This window comes from Nylanderia fulva, unplaced genomic scaffold (assembly GCF_048542155.1).
Source record: "Nylanderia fulva isolate GAGA-0341 unplaced genomic scaffold, ASM4854215v1 Scaffold4, whole genome shotgun sequence".
Lineage (NCBI taxonomy): Eukaryota > Metazoa > Arthropoda > Insecta > Hymenoptera > Formicidae > Nylanderia > Nylanderia fulva.
In genome coordinates, this window is record NW_028190476.1 from 4,140,800 (window position 1) to 4,158,095 (window position 17,296).

The 17,296-nt window shown below is 31.8% G+C and overlaps 1 protein-coding gene across 1 annotated transcript in view; it reads left to right on the forward strand.

The window, feature by feature from the left end:
• Rap1 (RAS oncogene family member Rap1) overlaps positions 1-17,296 on the forward strand; it is a 25,889-nt gene continuing 8,593 nt past the window's right edge. The window contains exon 1 of the mRNA XM_029309294.2: positions 1-930. The gene's annotated coding sequence lies outside the window, so the exon portion shown is untranslated. The remainder of the gene's footprint in view (positions 931-17,296) is intronic.

Below are 17,296 nucleotides of genomic sequence, written 5' to 3' on the forward strand. Positions count from 1 at the left end.
GGCGGCCGAACGTCGGAGAGACATCGCCCTAGATAACGGTAGAATCGCGCAGCGTAGTGTCGCGTTGTCTTTTCGCGAGAAGTGTGAAAATCTCGGGTACGACGCGGGGGCACATCGGCGGCGAGACAGGCGAGCAAGAGAGAGAGAGAGAGACAGACAGACAGAGAGAAAAGAGAGTGCGCGAGAGAAAGAAAGAGAGAGGCGCGTCCGTTCGGCCGCCCGCGTTTAACAGCGTCGTCGTCGTCATCATCTCTCGCTCGAGGGAGATCCGCGTTTGTCCTCTCGGTGTGTGAATCGAGTGCGAACGAGACTCCGTTCGGCTACAATCGATCGGGGCAGCCCGTATATAGGTAGAACCGGAGATACCGAGATACATCCGGTAATACATCGGCGACATTTCGTCCAGAAGGATATCTCTTCCTTCCCGGCCAGAGTGTCGAAACGCAACGCCGTACGTTCCGTGCTTCCGTTCGCGGCTGTGAGGGAATAAAAAAAAAAAAAAGAAATAGTTTGTCCAGAGAGCGAAGGACAAAAAAAAAAAAAAAAAAAAAAAAAACCCGTACAACGAGGCTCTTCTACACGGCTCTCCCCATGAACTCGTGACAGCGCGGCCCCGACGAAGGAAAGCCGAATCCGAGACGGTGCACCAGAGGTGTAGAGCCGCTATTAATCGACGGAGAATCTCGGTCGACGAGGGAGCGTTGCACGCGAGACGGAGACGACGGAAGAAGAGTGAAAGGGAAGGAGAGCGAGAAAGACGTATACGACGTGCGTGTGTGTGTATGCGCGCTTGAGAGCCGCCGAGCCGACTTGCGCGAGCGACAGAGACAGAGCGACGAAGAGGAGGCAGAGAAGAATTATCGAGTGAATCCACAGGAGAGGATACTGCGTTCCGCGAGCAAAGCGTGGGGTATCCAGGAGACACGAGAGGTAAGGACCCGACTTGTGCGGCTTCTAAAAAAAGATTCTTCTTTCTCCCCTTCTCGTTCTTTTACCAGAGAAAGAGAGAGAGAGAGAAGGCGCCGTGCATCGCCGTGGCGTGGCACGACCGGAAGTCGTCCACGACGGCGAGGAGTCCCCCGTTATCGACTCTTCCTCGTCGCGCACGTGTCCTGGACGCTTTAATTTTTGTATTTATTTTTATTTTTATTTTTATTTATTTATTTATTTTTTTTTTTTTTTTACTAGAATTTATCTGTCATTTTGTGAAAATCACGAACGCGGGCGTTTCTTTTCTCCCTCATTATCTCCGGTTTCGCGATTAATTCTCGACGAGTCCCCGCGGTGAGCGAGAAAACGAACGAACGACCGGCTGCTCTTCCTCCCCCTCCCCCTCAACACCCTCTCCCCCCCCCCCCGTTCCACACCGGCTAACTAGCGTTTCCTCTTACGGTCACGGCCCACCCGAGCCGCTCTCGCGATACGCGACGATAGCGAAGTTTCGCGTGAACATAGTTGCGAGTCGCTCCCGTAAACAATTACGCGAAGTTAGCTGCGATCTTCTTTCAGTTTTCCTTCTTAAAGTTGATTACGCCGGTGGTTAGCGAGAAGAATGTGTAGGATTTTTTTTTTTTTTTCGAAATGAGAGACTTTTTATGGACTGTAGTTGGAATTTTTTTTAGAGAGGAAGAGAAATACAATTTTCTTTTATTTATGAAATTATACAGGGTGTGTCTAAATAAGAGTGAGCAACTTTAGATGATTCTTTGGCGAAAATTAAGGGGGTTTCTTATATAAACGTATACTCTTGTATCCCTTTCTGAGGAATTACATTTTTCTAAAGAGGGAGGTAATAATTAAGTTTTTATTTTTTCCTTAAATTTTAGAATTAAAAGAATGAAACTTGGAGAAATCATCAAGTTTCATTTTTTAAATTTGTCTGCAATTTAAAAAAAAAATATAAAATTTTTACCTACCTCTATAAGAGTATATATTTATATTAGAAATTCCCTTACCTCTTAATTTTTGACAAAGAATTATTTCCTAAAATGTTTTGCATTTATTCAGATACATCCTGTATAAATTCAAAAGTTTACGACGACAAAACGAAATAAATTCCTTATATGCAGGAAAAAAATAGATTGCTCCTATGTGGATTGTTTAAACAGATGCGTGTTCTTTTTCAACCCTCCAATGCTTTTTGTAAAATAAAATGCATTCGAATTTTAATTTAAAGTGCAACGAGATGCGTAAAATGTAGAAGGATGTAAGTAATTAGGGAGATTTTTGATCGAACATAATTAATTCAATTCTTTTCTTTTGCCTAATTTTTTCATTTATTTATATTTTTCCATAATAGAGAGCAGTAGGAAAATTTGTGTTTTCTTGTTAAAAACGGTTCCCGTTAAAATTTTTGTATTAAATATTTAATACGTACATGTGTTAATTGAATTTAAATGTTAAATTATATATATATTAAAACAACTGAAAAAAGATGTAAAAATAACACAATGTGTATCTATTTTTAATTTTACACAATAAATATGTTCTGTTTTATTAGTGACAAGATTTATCTGTTTAAAACAGAAAAACATGTTGCTTTTTTATTTTATAATATAAGTAGGGATATAAAATTTAAAATTGACATAGGTATTTTAATATTAATTTTTACACACATTAAAACTGCTCATTTTACACAAAATTTATTTTGAATTACTTGAAGTTTTGCATTTATTTTGTATTAAAACATTAACACAATATTTATGTTTCCATTTAACATATTCACATTATATTACATTAATATATACAAATTTTTCAACTGTGAGAATCTAAAGTCGATACAAGTTATTTGTCAATCATCGATTTATAAAGTTTTGCCTAATTATTTGCCTTAATTAAAAATTAAGATATTGAGATTTTCAAAGTGATATATTTGCTTCCAGCGTATTAAAGCTTAAAATTTACGAGCTTTTTTAAATCTGAATGTTTACATGAATCTCGTTAGTCCGACTAATGCGGCGACGAGAGAAAAGAATGAGAGATTAATCGTTTTAAAGTATCGAATGTGAGAGAAAGAACTTAACACGAGGGAAATTTGAGCCAGTCGGTTGCCTTCTTCACAGCTTGGATTCTTGTGTGTCGAGTGTGACCGCAAAATAGTCTTGAAATATAAAAATACACGCAACGGATGCAGCTGCTAAAATAGACCTAAAAATGTTTTTCTTTTTTCCCAATTCTCAAATTTTTGATTCTCATTTTATTTTTGAAAGTTTAACTCGAATTTTTGCTCAAGCGCACTCGAGAGAAAGATATATGATATTTAAAAGCCTATCGATCCACGAAAACTGGGCGAATTGCGTGTAAAAATATGTTGAAAAAAGGCGTTCCTGATCATTTTTAACCTGTCAATATTATTTAGCAATTTATCGTCCGACGAAAAAAGCAGCTCTTTTGCTGAGATATATATTTTTTAAATAAATAATATAAATCATATATAATATTATAATACATTTTATATATTAAATATACACACACACACACACATATCTGTAAGTATTTAAACTGAAATAAAAATATTTAAATTAAAATCTCTAGATATAATAAAATAAATAATAAAAAGTGAAAATGTAATTTTAAGGTAACAGGAGAAAATAAATGTTTAAGTCGCACTTTTGGTAGCTACGCTGCGTATTTTTATATTTCAAGACAATATATATATATGTTGTGGTTGGTCCCTGTTGGACTCTCAACAAAGATCACACAAAACCACCGTGGCATTCTAATCCGTAGTCGACTCACGTGAGTCACCGCGACGCAGGAAGTGACTCGAGAAGAAAGATGGCAAGAATGTCACTTACTCGACATAATGCTGATCGAGTATGTTCCTACAATGAGAGAGAAAGAGAGAGATTTTATTGGCACGGTTATAAGTAGAAATCTATCTCGAGAGAGAGAGAAAAAGAACGAAAAACAGCGTAAAATTAATTTCTCCATTTTCCATATGAATATTACATATTCAATAGTTTTTACGGCGATCAAACGAAATAAATTCCAATACGCTCTTCGAATATCACGATGTCTCGTAAAATCTGTTTTGCAATTCATAGTGCACGCTCTGAAAAATAATTGTTAACTTGACTAAACCTTTCAACCAAATAATATTTTATTAATCACTGTAAAAAAAATATGTAATATATGTTACGTAAAAATATGTTATATTTTATAAATATTATTTATGTTATTTTATATATTTTTTTGATGTAATTTTATGTATTTTTTTACAGTGTGAAAACTTAAAATATTTAAATTAAATATAACATTAAATCTAACAAAATAGTAATTTAGTTGAAAGGTTAAATTTTTTTCAGTACACTCGCTGATTTTATTTTCTTTTTATTTGTGTGAAAACATCGCGATTTGCAAATAATTTATTATAAATGATATTAAATTTGTATAAATAATATTAAATATTTATAATAAATAAAAATAAACGTTGGGATGTGCATCGTGGTACAGAATTAATATACGACGCAAAACGTTTATTAAAAGGAATTGTATATGTATAGTCATTATGCGGCAGAAAAGAGTTGCTCAACATGCGAATGTCTGAAAACATTCGCTGAAATATTTTAAAGATGCATGAAGACTTTTACGACAAAAAGTTGCAGGAGATACATAAATATACGTCGTACGGTAATAATAATTTTCGCGCGCGGCATTCGACGTCATATATTAATTAATTAAACGAATATATACCGATGCTGGAATGTCATAACAACTATAGAGAGAAAGAGAGAGAGAGAGAGGGACCAGATACACACACAGTTGCATACGATATCATCGCGTATCACGTAGTAAAAATGATAAAGCCAGGCATTATTTAAGCGATAACTCTTGGCAACAGGCCACGTTCATCCTTGAAAGCTTTACAAGGAATTTTGCTCGTTCGCTTTGTTTGATCGATGCTCGACTGAATGATTATAAAGATTGATGCCACGCGATTTCGTTTCTCTAATAATAAAGCCTATTTTATAAGTTCTATTTTTTTTTTAAATAATATGCCCATTTTATTTAAACGATATATTGACAGCTTATTAAAGGGGTTTTTCTTCGTTCGTCGCGTGATTTATTATTGAAATGTATTGACACAAATGTCATTTCATATCGAATGATCTCTAAAGTCTTTAAAATTTTTGCCAACATAAAAAAATATTTATTTATTTATTACACAGGAAATAATTCCCTTTAGTACACAGTTTAGAAAAATAATCACAGTATAAACAATAAAAGAAATAAAAGATTATATAGTCTAATATATACATTGCATCGACATTTGTGTCCACGTCTGAAACTTGGAGATTTTTTCATATATTTTTTAAAATAAAAATGAAGTTTTATTTATTATGCTCGCACGAGAAACCTTCCTTCGATAAACCAAGGTTTCCAGCTGCGTCACATTCTGATTCCGCATCCGCTTGTTTCACACTCTTACAACGCTCGTCATTTCCGCTAATCTTCTGGAAACTCGTTAAGCCTATTCAATTTACTGTAATCGCCCGTTCGCTCGTGACAATTTGATTTTCGTCGAGCGAGATTTTACACGTGAACTGGTACATTGGATCCCCGGAATTAATGCATCGTCAATGAATGGATTATATATACTCGGAAAAAATAGCTATCTCGCTCTCGCGCGCGTTTAAAAAAAATGAGAAAATTATTATAGAATTTTTTTATAACCACATCTCTCCTCGCAATTTTTTCCCGTCCTCTAGCTAAGGATTACGCACTTACGGGGTATTGTTTGTCCTGGGATGTATACCGTTCCGTGGCAAATCTTCCCATTGATAAATGCGAAGCCAAGCAAGCAACTACGAGGCAAACTACGTTATATTCGCGGCTACAAACGATCGTGCTTGTTAAACACGTTATACGTTATAGGAGTGACTCAACTGTGAGAAACGATACTCCACTCGACTTTGAACTCGATAATGCCGTCGACTTGCGTCTCGTCTTCGAAGCAGCGACTTCTCGCCTCGCGTAAACACGATATCAAGTTATTTTTGTGAAAACTTTGGTATTTTGTGTGTATGTGTGTTTTGTGTATGTGCGTACACTTGTTTTATTAAACCATTCATTCAGAAAGATTGTTGGATCCTCGCGAATATTTTTTTTTTTTTTTTAATGAAAACTCCGACAGCATTCAATTAATTTAATTGAAGACGTATTAGTTCTATTTATAAGGTAATGATTGTGTTTATTTGATAAAAAAAGGTACATGTCGATAAAAAATGGAGAAATTCTGTGGAAGGATGACGTTTCTTGTTAGTTTTTACGAAATACGTATCGAACACGATACCAAATTATTTTTGTGGAAACTTTGGTATTTTGTGTGTGGGCGTATACTTATTTTATTAAAAATGCATTCAGAAAGATTATTGGATCCTCGTTAAAAGTGAGTCTTTTTTTATAAAAATTCCGATAGCATTCAATTAATTTAATTGGAGAAATATCGATTCTATTTATAAAATAATAATAGATTGATAAAAAAAATAAACCTAATCTAATCTTTTCAACATAGTTGAAAAATTTGTGTTCAGATATCACATGTCTCAAACGGTCCATAGAAATTTTTGTGTTAATTTAACATAATATAATATGTTAAATAGGGACACAAATATTGTGTTAATATTTTAACACGAAATAAACTTTGCAAAACTTTAAGTAATTTAAAATAAATTTTATGTAAAATTAACACAGTTTTAATGTAAAAATTAACTAAAAATATATTAATTTTAGATTTTATTATCCCCACTTATATCATAAAATAAACCAACATTTTTTCTTGTAAATTTGAACAGATAAATCTTGTCATTAATAAAACTGAACATATTTATTGTGTAAAATTTAAAATAAATGCGCACATTGTATTATTTTTACATCTGTTTGCAGTTATTTTAATAATTTAATATTTAAGTTCAATTATAATACAACAGCAATATGTTAAATTATCACATGAATAAATGTGTTACATATTTAACACAACAATTTTAACGGGGACCGTTTTTAACAAGAAAACAAATATTTTTCTACTGTGTAATATGTCGATAAAAAATGGAGAAATTCTATGGAAGGATGACGTTTCACAGTTTTCACGAAATACGTATAGAACGCGGACGTTTTATTGTACGAAGCTTAATTAGGGACTTTTGAAGAGTGTGTCGTTACACGCCATAAGGTTCACGAACCCCATGACTCATTGCGTGACACGATGCGGACTATGGAAACCGTCCACTTTGTGTCTTTTATCGACGTGGCATCGTGATGCTTTCCATTCTCAATATTTTTTTAAATTTCGCAGTAAACCTTCATCGAGACCTCTGTATGAAATTTTATATAGACTGGAAAAATTAATAAAATCTTATATACTTTGATATTAAAATACATAACACTTTAATATATGCAGGTTGTTTCAGGAGGAACCATTTTATAAAAAATGATTGTACGCCTCATTTTAAGCAAAAAAGTTTATATAAACATGTGTCCTATTTTCTGGACGGGATTAGAAAGATACAATTTATTCAGTTTTAAGAACGAATACATTGATTAACTAATTATTAGAATCAAATTTTATGAAATTTTAAGCTTGCAATGTTTGCATATTTGAATAATTCAATAAACAATTCAATTAATTAATCATAATTTTAGCATGAGTAAATATTAGCAATTTTAATTACACCAGAAACAAAAAATTTTAAATTAACACAAGACTTATCAAACATGATACTCTTAATGTTTACATTCGTAATCATATGGTAACAGAAAACGGAAAATTTAATATATATAATTGTTTCATATAGCATTTGGTTCTCTCCACTTGTAAGTTAATAAATGTATTTATTTTTAAACTTGGACACGCGTTGTATCTTTATAATACCATAAAGAATAGGACACATATTTATATGAACATTTTTGTTTAAAATGATGTGTACAATCAAGTCCTAGAATGCTGAGCATTCCTCCTGAAACATCTTGTATAGAAGAAAATATGTATTTTAATTTAATGGTTTCACAATTAGCGTTATAGAAATCGGTCAAATTAGTCGTTTATTAACTGGCGAGTATTTTTATCTATCAAGTTTATACATTCTTCATAAACTTTCGATCAATATTAATAATCGTCGGTTGTGAAAGCGACGCAGCGAGAGCACAATTTGGAAATTTTCTTCTTAATTGAAAAATAATTACTTTGTGTTTTACGTATACGACGTATTAAAGTTATTCCATTAAATAGCCGCCACATCCTCCCCGGGATCGTTTTAGCATTAATTTACACGGTTAAGCGTATACTTTCATATCACACTCTATTATGGCGATGCATAATACGTGCCCTATATATAAGCGAGGTGAAGCTCGGCCTTAGGAAGGCAAGCGATTTCCTGCATTTGTTTCGCGTGGGCATTATGTCTGTTATTCTACTCAATCTAATTAACATATGAATTCTTTTGACACAGAATCTGACCAAGATTGCTTTTCTCGCAAAAATATCATTTTAAACTCGCGGAGTTCATTTGAAAATAAAAAAATTGCTAATTAAGATAAAACACTATTTATATAAATAGAAATTTTACACTGACCGAAAAAATTAATAAATACAATTTTTTAATTATATAAATTTTATAATTATATATAAAATTTTATATTTTAATAGGAAACAAATTATTACAAAAAGTTTGCGAGAACTTTTACACATATCGCTTTATTAAAGTAATATTCGAGTGTAAAACAAATATACGATTTTTAATGTAACGTAACTGGGACGAGACCATAAAAATGCCAGACTCGGCTGATTCTCGCTTGTTAAACAAGCCGCAGATTTGTTGAAAATAAAAGTGCTCGTGTTAATTAACGCGATCAAGTAGCGAAAGCTACAAAAATAATTGGCCGTGTTATTCGCGTACACGTTCGTAGCATTAACGATAATATAACCACCATTTATACTTATTTTCATTGAATAATTATATATACACACCCTCTCGCATAATAATGCGTATTTAATTGTGCCGTATAAAAAGAGAGATGCGAGGGCGGTTGTTACAGTTAAAATTACAAATTCCGACATTGATTGAAATTTATTATGGAGCATTACTGTGCGAAAGAAAGAAAGAGTGAGAGAGAGAGAAAACTTCGTTCGTTTTATTTTGACCAACTTTTACAAATCTCGAATGAACGTCAAATTAATTCGTGACACGTGCGCTTGACATAATTAATACTGATGTTCACCTGGTACAGACACGACCTTGTATCGGACGCAGACACAGCAATGTTACACGCAATCAAATGATTGCGTTTGACACATTTGACCATCTATTAGCCGCTAATGCAATGTCTCGTGTGTGATAGAAATCTGCATTGTATGTCTTTCCCGTGCACGTGCAGAATTTTCTTCTTCGGTCTTTCATTTGAAAATATATATATATATATATATTATAAAACTATATAGGGTGTTAAAAATTTAGCCCAACAAATTTTAAAGAGAAATTTTCAAAATTAACATATTTCTATACACGGTATGAAATATGAGTTTGTTACTTGTAAATAATAAACATATAAGTGGAAAAATTAAATTGTATTTTAATCTTGAGCAAAACACGGAACAAATACACGGAGAGAATTTTCTCTTAGAATTTACCCTGAAAAATTGTATATAATAAATTAATATATATATAGTAAATTATATGTAAAATTAAAAATAAAATAGTATGTCAAATTAATCGAACATATCTTATATCTCATTGTGGTAGATATTATTTTTTATTGTGGTAAATATAAAATTTTTCCAATACCATATTATCTTATAAACCATGATTTTCAGAATAAATTCTCTCTGTGTACATAAAAGTAATTACATTTTTAAATACTCAAAAGTTTCTCTATTAACTTCAATATAAAGGTGATAAATTGAAAAGTCTAAAACTCATATTAAAATTAAACGTTGTCGAGAAAATTAGTATTAAAAAATGTTTATTTTAAAGTCTTCTTTCTCCCTTCAAAGTTTATCGGTCTAATTTTTTAAAACACTGTATAATAAGATTCTCTGAAACATTTTGAAATGACACATTGAACGAATACAAGTGAAAGCAAAATTAATTCTGGAAGATCTATTTTTTCTTTAAGAAAAAAATATATATTTAATTCTAATTTGGGAATATCTTTTACACGAAATTTTAACCAACTTTAAAATTCGAATTAAATTTATATTTGGAGCAAATTTATGTAAGTAGGTTATAAGACCACTTCTACAACTGGTCGGATAAAATCAAATTCAATTTTAACCTTTCGTTTAAAAAACTCGGACACTCGGCCAATAAAAGATAGAAAGGGAGATACACACAGTTGGAAAAGATCAATGATATCTTTCACCTTTGCCCTCTCGGGGTTTACGCTATTTTTAATGGGGAACAAAGAGATGCTGCCCGTGTTCCAGATTCTTGATTTATCAAACGCAGCTAAACAACGGAAGTATTGTGTGCATCTCGTCTGTTAGAGAGCGCATATACGGATTGCTGTTGATAATAATTAGCACGATTATACGATCATTGACCCCGGAATAGTATACGCGCTTCAACATCCCAATATTTAATTACATTGTCCCCATATGTTGCATAGGTTGGTCGCGAACTAGTTCGCGTCGCGTCAACGACAGAAATAAAACTGAGTTATTCTCGCTCGTTCTCCATGTGAACGTCGCTTAACTTGCTGTTACGCAACTTGCACGCTACGTACGTGCAATTTGCTTTTCCTGTTAATCAAATGCGCGATGTACTTTCGCTTAAGATTGCAATGACCCTCGTGCTGCTCGTTAGAAAAACCATCTTGTACCTAAACGCCGTTTTATCCTGTTTTATTGATAAAGCAATTTAATTTTTGCGCACCCTTTTCTTTTTATTGGTTGAATAGAATAATAAACGCTTTTCCACCATTAAAGTACATATGGAAACAAAGCGCGAACCTATCAATTTTGTTTAAAAAATTTTTCAAAGAAATTAAAAAAATTTTTTGTTCTATTATTTTTTCGTATTATTATTCTATTTAATTAATCAGAAAAAAAAAGATGTGCAAAAATGACGTTAAGGGGATCCTAAACGCTGTTTTCTCCTGTTTTATCGATAAAACAATTTAATTTTTGCGCATCCTTTTTTTTATTGGTTGAATAGAATAATAAACGCTTTTCCATGATTAAAATACATATATGGAAACAAAGCGCGAATCTATCGATGTTATGTTTAAAATAAAACAAAACTTTTAAATTAAATATAAACGTTTTTTTGTTCTATTATTTTTTTTTATTATTCTATTCAGCCAATAAAAAGAAAAGGCGCGCAAAATGACTTTAAGGAAATCCTAAATGCCGTTTTATTTTGTTTCATCGATTAAACAATTTTATTTTTGCGCACTCTTTTTTTTTATTGGTTGAATAGAATAATAAACGCTTTTTTACGGTTAAAATATATATGGAAATAAAGTGCGAACCTACCGATTTTATGTTAAAAATAAAAAATTGTAATCATAAAATAAAAAAAATTTTTTTTGTTCTATTATTTTTTTTTGTATTATTAATCTATTTAACCAATAAGAAGAAAAGAGTACATAAAATGACGTTTTATCAATAAAACAAGGAGAGCATTTAGGATCCCTTTAAGTGCGCGAGAAACGGGATATTAAGCCCGCAAATAAGGTTCTCTACATTAGTTAATTAAATAATTAATTAAGTAAATAATTAATATGCTAAAATTGAGTTTCTCTGTATACTCGAAACCGGACGAGAGCTACGCTAATAAGGTTTGTTGACAATATAACGCTATTGTGTATAATGGAAATAAATCATGTTGCTCACAGAGAAATTGTGTGCGCACAATATTAATATGTATAACTTTGAAAATATAGAGGAAAGAGTACCAACGCGATCGATTTATATAGATATTATATAAACTATATAATAGATGTTACATAAACAGTATTCTATGTATTTTCTCCATTTTTTTAGAACTATCGCAAAAAGTTTGTAGCCGCGCAGACTCTATTGATTACTTTGTATCGGGATGAAATATACATGTACATCAGATAGTTTTTTACGTTGATGAACCTGACACGACACAGGGATTTATGTTATTATTCAACAAAAGTAGCTAAAATGTATACTAGAAAAATAATTATTGCATATCGTCTTTATGAACGATTTAATTTTCTTTTATCAATACATTTCAAGTTTTACAATCATTAAGAAATCTCTTGTCGTCGTTCCATTAAGATTATGAATTAAGACGATATTAAGAGAGGAAACTCTTGCGAAGCTTGACGCGACTTTCACAAGTTTCTCATAACTTAACGATGGTAACAGCTTTTCTCGTGAAACGCGAATGGTTACTTAAACTGTTTCTGTGTGTTAACTGTACTGTTCTGTTTGTTTCTCTCTCCTGTACATTCAAGTTTTTTTCTTTTTTTTTTTTTTTTCAGATAAATGTCTAGACATTTCAATATAAAATTTTAATTTGGTTTTTCAAAATATTTTTTATGTTATTTTTTTTTCGTACAAATATCTTGAAATAAAGAATTATTATTCATTGGGATGTAAAAGAATAAGAAACGATATTTTCTAATTGCGTTAAAAAAATAAGACGAAATTCAAACGCGTATTCGAGCAAATTCGAATGAAAAACAGTGATGATATTATACATTAGGAATATAGCTTTGTTTTTTCCAACTCTCGGAAATTCAATTTGATGCTGCCGCATCATCGAATGCGTGTATAGCAATGCACGGTCGATTAATCACAAACAATCCATTACGTTGTAGCAAATGCCATGTTTCGATGAGCAAATTGCGGAAGCATTTGCATAGTGAAAATTCTATAAATGCTTGACCCGCATACCGCGGTGTGGTAAGCTGCTCGATTAACATACCCGTGTTTATCCGCTGGAATTTTTAGTTAGTGTTCACAAACTGGCACGAATTAATGTAGGGAAGGAAGGAATTTAGTTGGGATATGAAGTTTTTCCGCGCGGCGCTGGAAAAAAGACGATATAAAAAGCGAACGATTTTCTATCAGGAAGAAAGTTTATTTCACATTCCAGATAATAGTGGTTTACAATCAGAATATAATAGAAAATTATCTAGAGAAATATTTCAAAAATTATGTATATAGAATTAAGAAAGAATTTTATTTTATTTTTATCTTATCTTTAATAATTTTTTATCTTTAGTCATTGTTGCTCATTTTCCAAACTTTATCTTTATTCTATAATGTTTTTATTATATTATATATTTTTATTTTATTATATATTTTCATTATCTATTATTAATATTGGACTTTTTAAATTTATATTTAAATCTTATCTTTGTTATAAGCTATATTTTTATTATTTAGCTTATTACTTTCTTATCGAGAAAAAGAAATTTTATTTCACATTTCAAAGAATAGTAGTTTACAATTAGAATTAATTAGAAAATTATCTAGAAAAAATATATTTCAAGAATTATGTTTACTATAAAGGAAAAAAATTTTTATATCTTATTATCTTTTATATATCATTAACAAGTTTTATCTTTATTATAAATGATATTTTTATTATTTAACTTATTCTTCTACACTGAAAAAAATGTGTCAACATGACTGAACCTTTCGACTAAACATTATTTTGTTAATTGAACATATAAAAATTATTTAAAGTAAATACAACATTAAATCTAACAATACGTGTATATATATATATATATTTGATTTAAATATTAATATATATGTTCAATTAACAAAATGAAAGATTTAATCAAGTTAATAAAATTTGTTTTCAGTGTAGTTTAAACTTATCTTTAAGTTTTTATTTTATATTATAAATTATACATTTTTATTATACATCTTGGAGGCCAGAGTCCTGGGGTTCTCTCAACCCAGATTCCGCCAAGCAGGATGCGAGATATGAATGACGTGATTTCACTTGCACGTGGATGACGTGTCGAAGAAACGTTAATTGGCACGAGCGAACAATTAGGTCATCCCGCATCCCGGTCGCTCGATTTATAACGTCGGGAAGTCGGAAGCTGACATAGCTGGTAGCCTAGAACCGGAAACCAAGCTCAGATTGTCCCAGGATACGGAATGCCTCCTGCGTGATATATGTGCCTGCATACCGAGATAATCGAACGCGCGTGATACACACGTGTACACATTTTTTGTACGTGACTGATGGATAATGGAAAATCTACGAAAGTAGATAAAATTTATAAATAACACGTAATATCGTTAAATTTATATTACATGCGTTTCCGATAGACATTTCAGAGGTGAAACGGATTTTCCGATATGAATATCTATAAACGAAAGTGATCTATATTTAGCCATATGTTATGATTTTCTTTTTCATTTTTAGCCATTTCGAATGAAGAATAATCGGAAAGGTATTCGGCGGAAAAATAATTGTTTCGGTAATTAATTTTTTTTTTGCATCGCTCATCCGGTCAGTATCCTAATAACTTGAAATTTCGATGCAGAGAGAATTTTCTCTTAGAATAAAAAATATTATTATTAATACCACAGTAAGAAGATATAAAATATGATTAATTTTATTACATGTACATAATAAAATTTACTATGTACATATTAATATTTTTTATTGTGCTAAATATTTACTCAGAAAAACTCTTATAAAATTCTTCCAATACCACATTGTCCCACGATTACCAGGATTATCAGGGTAAATTCTAAGAGAAAATTCTCTTCATACATTTTATCGGAATAATATGAGGGAAAATTAATATAAAAAAGCCATGGTAATTTAAAAATAAAAATATGTAAAAAGAGGGATATAAAATATATCGAATGCATTTCGGTGAGGAAACTTCCACTCTTCTCGAATGTGTCGAGATTCTGCGTCTTTGAATAATCGCTTCCAGGGAAAAGTGAATGATTTGCTCCCTCCGTGATATATTCCGATATCAGTCGGTTGCAATCATCGCCAAGGCGATGGCACGACTTGTCTTTTTTCTCGTTTTAATATAGAAAGGTGCTTACCCTTCCAACTCCTCGCGCACGAAGGACTTTCCCCTTCGAGGAAATCATAGATCGTGTCGCAGGTTCGAGAGGGGAACGGACCCTTTTGTCGCGTTTTATGTAAGATACGGGACGGTATAAATAGAGAAAAGTTGCGACTTGCTTTTTATTCGTCATGAGCATCCAGTGTCCTCGATAAGGGCGTATATTTACTTTGAAGCTCACTTCGACGAAGATTTCTCTCAAACTCGCTATTAGAATTTTATCTCCTGGATTTTCGTTGATCCTGTGTATTTTTTCTTACGAATTCTTCTCGCATATTTTAAATCGGTATTTTTTTGTTTAAAAATTTATCACGAAACGAAATTAAATCGAGTCATTTATATTAAAATTTGATAAAATATAAATTATAATATATTATTTATAAAATATAAATTAATAAAATAGATAAATATGAGAAATAATTAATTGGAGGGAAATTTATATATTTATATTATAATATTTATATAATTTAATATTTATATTATTTATTAATAATATTTAAAGCTCGTCTGATCTAAAACGGCCTCATATATCGGTCGGTCAGTTTGAACAGTTGGCTGTCAAATTGTCAATTGTCTCATCTTGAGTCGGGTGAAATTAGCTCCCCAGTAATTAGTTGATACATTTTTTACATGATTTAATTGCACATTGCACATGTTTGCATATTTTTTTATTTTTATTTGCACACCTCTACAAATTATTAAAAAAAACTTGAGGAACCAAATTCACATTAGCCCCCCATTTTGTGCAAAATTGATTTTTAATTAACGTAATCGATAGATTTGCGCGTTTCAATACAATTTGAATTTTCGTTTGTACATCTCTAGAAACAAAGATATTTAAAAAACTTTTGAGGGGGCCAAATTCACATTAGCCTTCTATTTTGTGTAAAATTGGTTTTTAATTAACGTAATCGATAGATTTGCGCGTTTCGAATACAATTTGAATTTTTGTTTGTACATCTCTAGAAACAAAGATATTTAAAAAACTTTTGAGGGGGCCAAATTCATATTAGCCTTCTATTTTGTGTAAAATTGGTTTTTAATTAACGTAATCGATAGAAATTCGTTTGCACATTTCAATACAATTTGAATGTTCGCTTGTACATCTCTATAAAAAGTTAAATTGGGGGGCTTCACATTCTAAAGTACTCAAATTTCGGTGGCTCTCACCTTGCTGTAAGTTTCTGGAGCGAGAATAGTAACTCCAGCCACACTATCCATCCATCCTCGAGGAAGTTATACGCATTTAATCACGTGTGACGCAACGGAACTGATAATACGCGTTGCGTTGTGCTTTCGTCCTGAGCTCTCTCATCTGCTGACAATCATATACCCCAAGTTCAGAGTCCCTTGAGAGACCACGAAGATTGTGACCGCGTTTCGCGCTGATTCTTTCAAAGCTTTTTTCGCCGTCGTTCTCGTCTTTGACGCGCTCTCTTTCTCCGGCGATCAATCTTCGTGCAACGGAGAATATCGGCCACGGTCCTCGGCGTTGAAAGTAAGCGAATCAGGGAGGGAAGAAAAGATACCACGACGATGGGGTTTGCGACTCCCGCAACGGGGACGAGAAAAATAAGTTTATCATTTTCCAATCTTAAATACATGTGACGTTTAAAAAAAGAAAAGTGATCTCCATAAATATATATGCGCGTTGTAACACATACTAATTATTACAAGTCATTACATTCGACTGCGTTAATGGAGTAAGTTTATAATTATAATTTTTGTAAAGTCTATCTTAAATATAAACGCGTGAGCGGAAATATATATTGAGAAATATAAATAATAAATATAGAAATAGATATAAATACATTATATAATAAAAAAAAATAGATACATTGTAATAAATATATGTAATTAATATAAATAGATATAAATAAAATAAATATAGGTATAAATGAAATAAATTTAAATAGATATAAATAAAATAAATATAAATAGAGATAAATAAAATAAATATAAATAATTGAAAATGATTATCAAGTTGCAAGATAAATAAATATATATGTTTTAATTAAATATGACTTTGAGGATAAATAAGACTTCTTTTTTTCTCTCTCTTTTTCTCTCCGTGAATTCATTGTGTGTGGACTTTTTTCGAACGATGACGAAGTTGTGACGCGCGATTAGTTTTCGTCTACTCTGTCTTCCAAATGAGATACGACACCCGCGTGTCCGTGTGCGTGCGAGAGAATACCGAGTACACCGTCCGCGCGCGTTGATGACAATGCTTCGCCTTCGAGGAGTAAAGACCCGGTTGGGAAGTGAC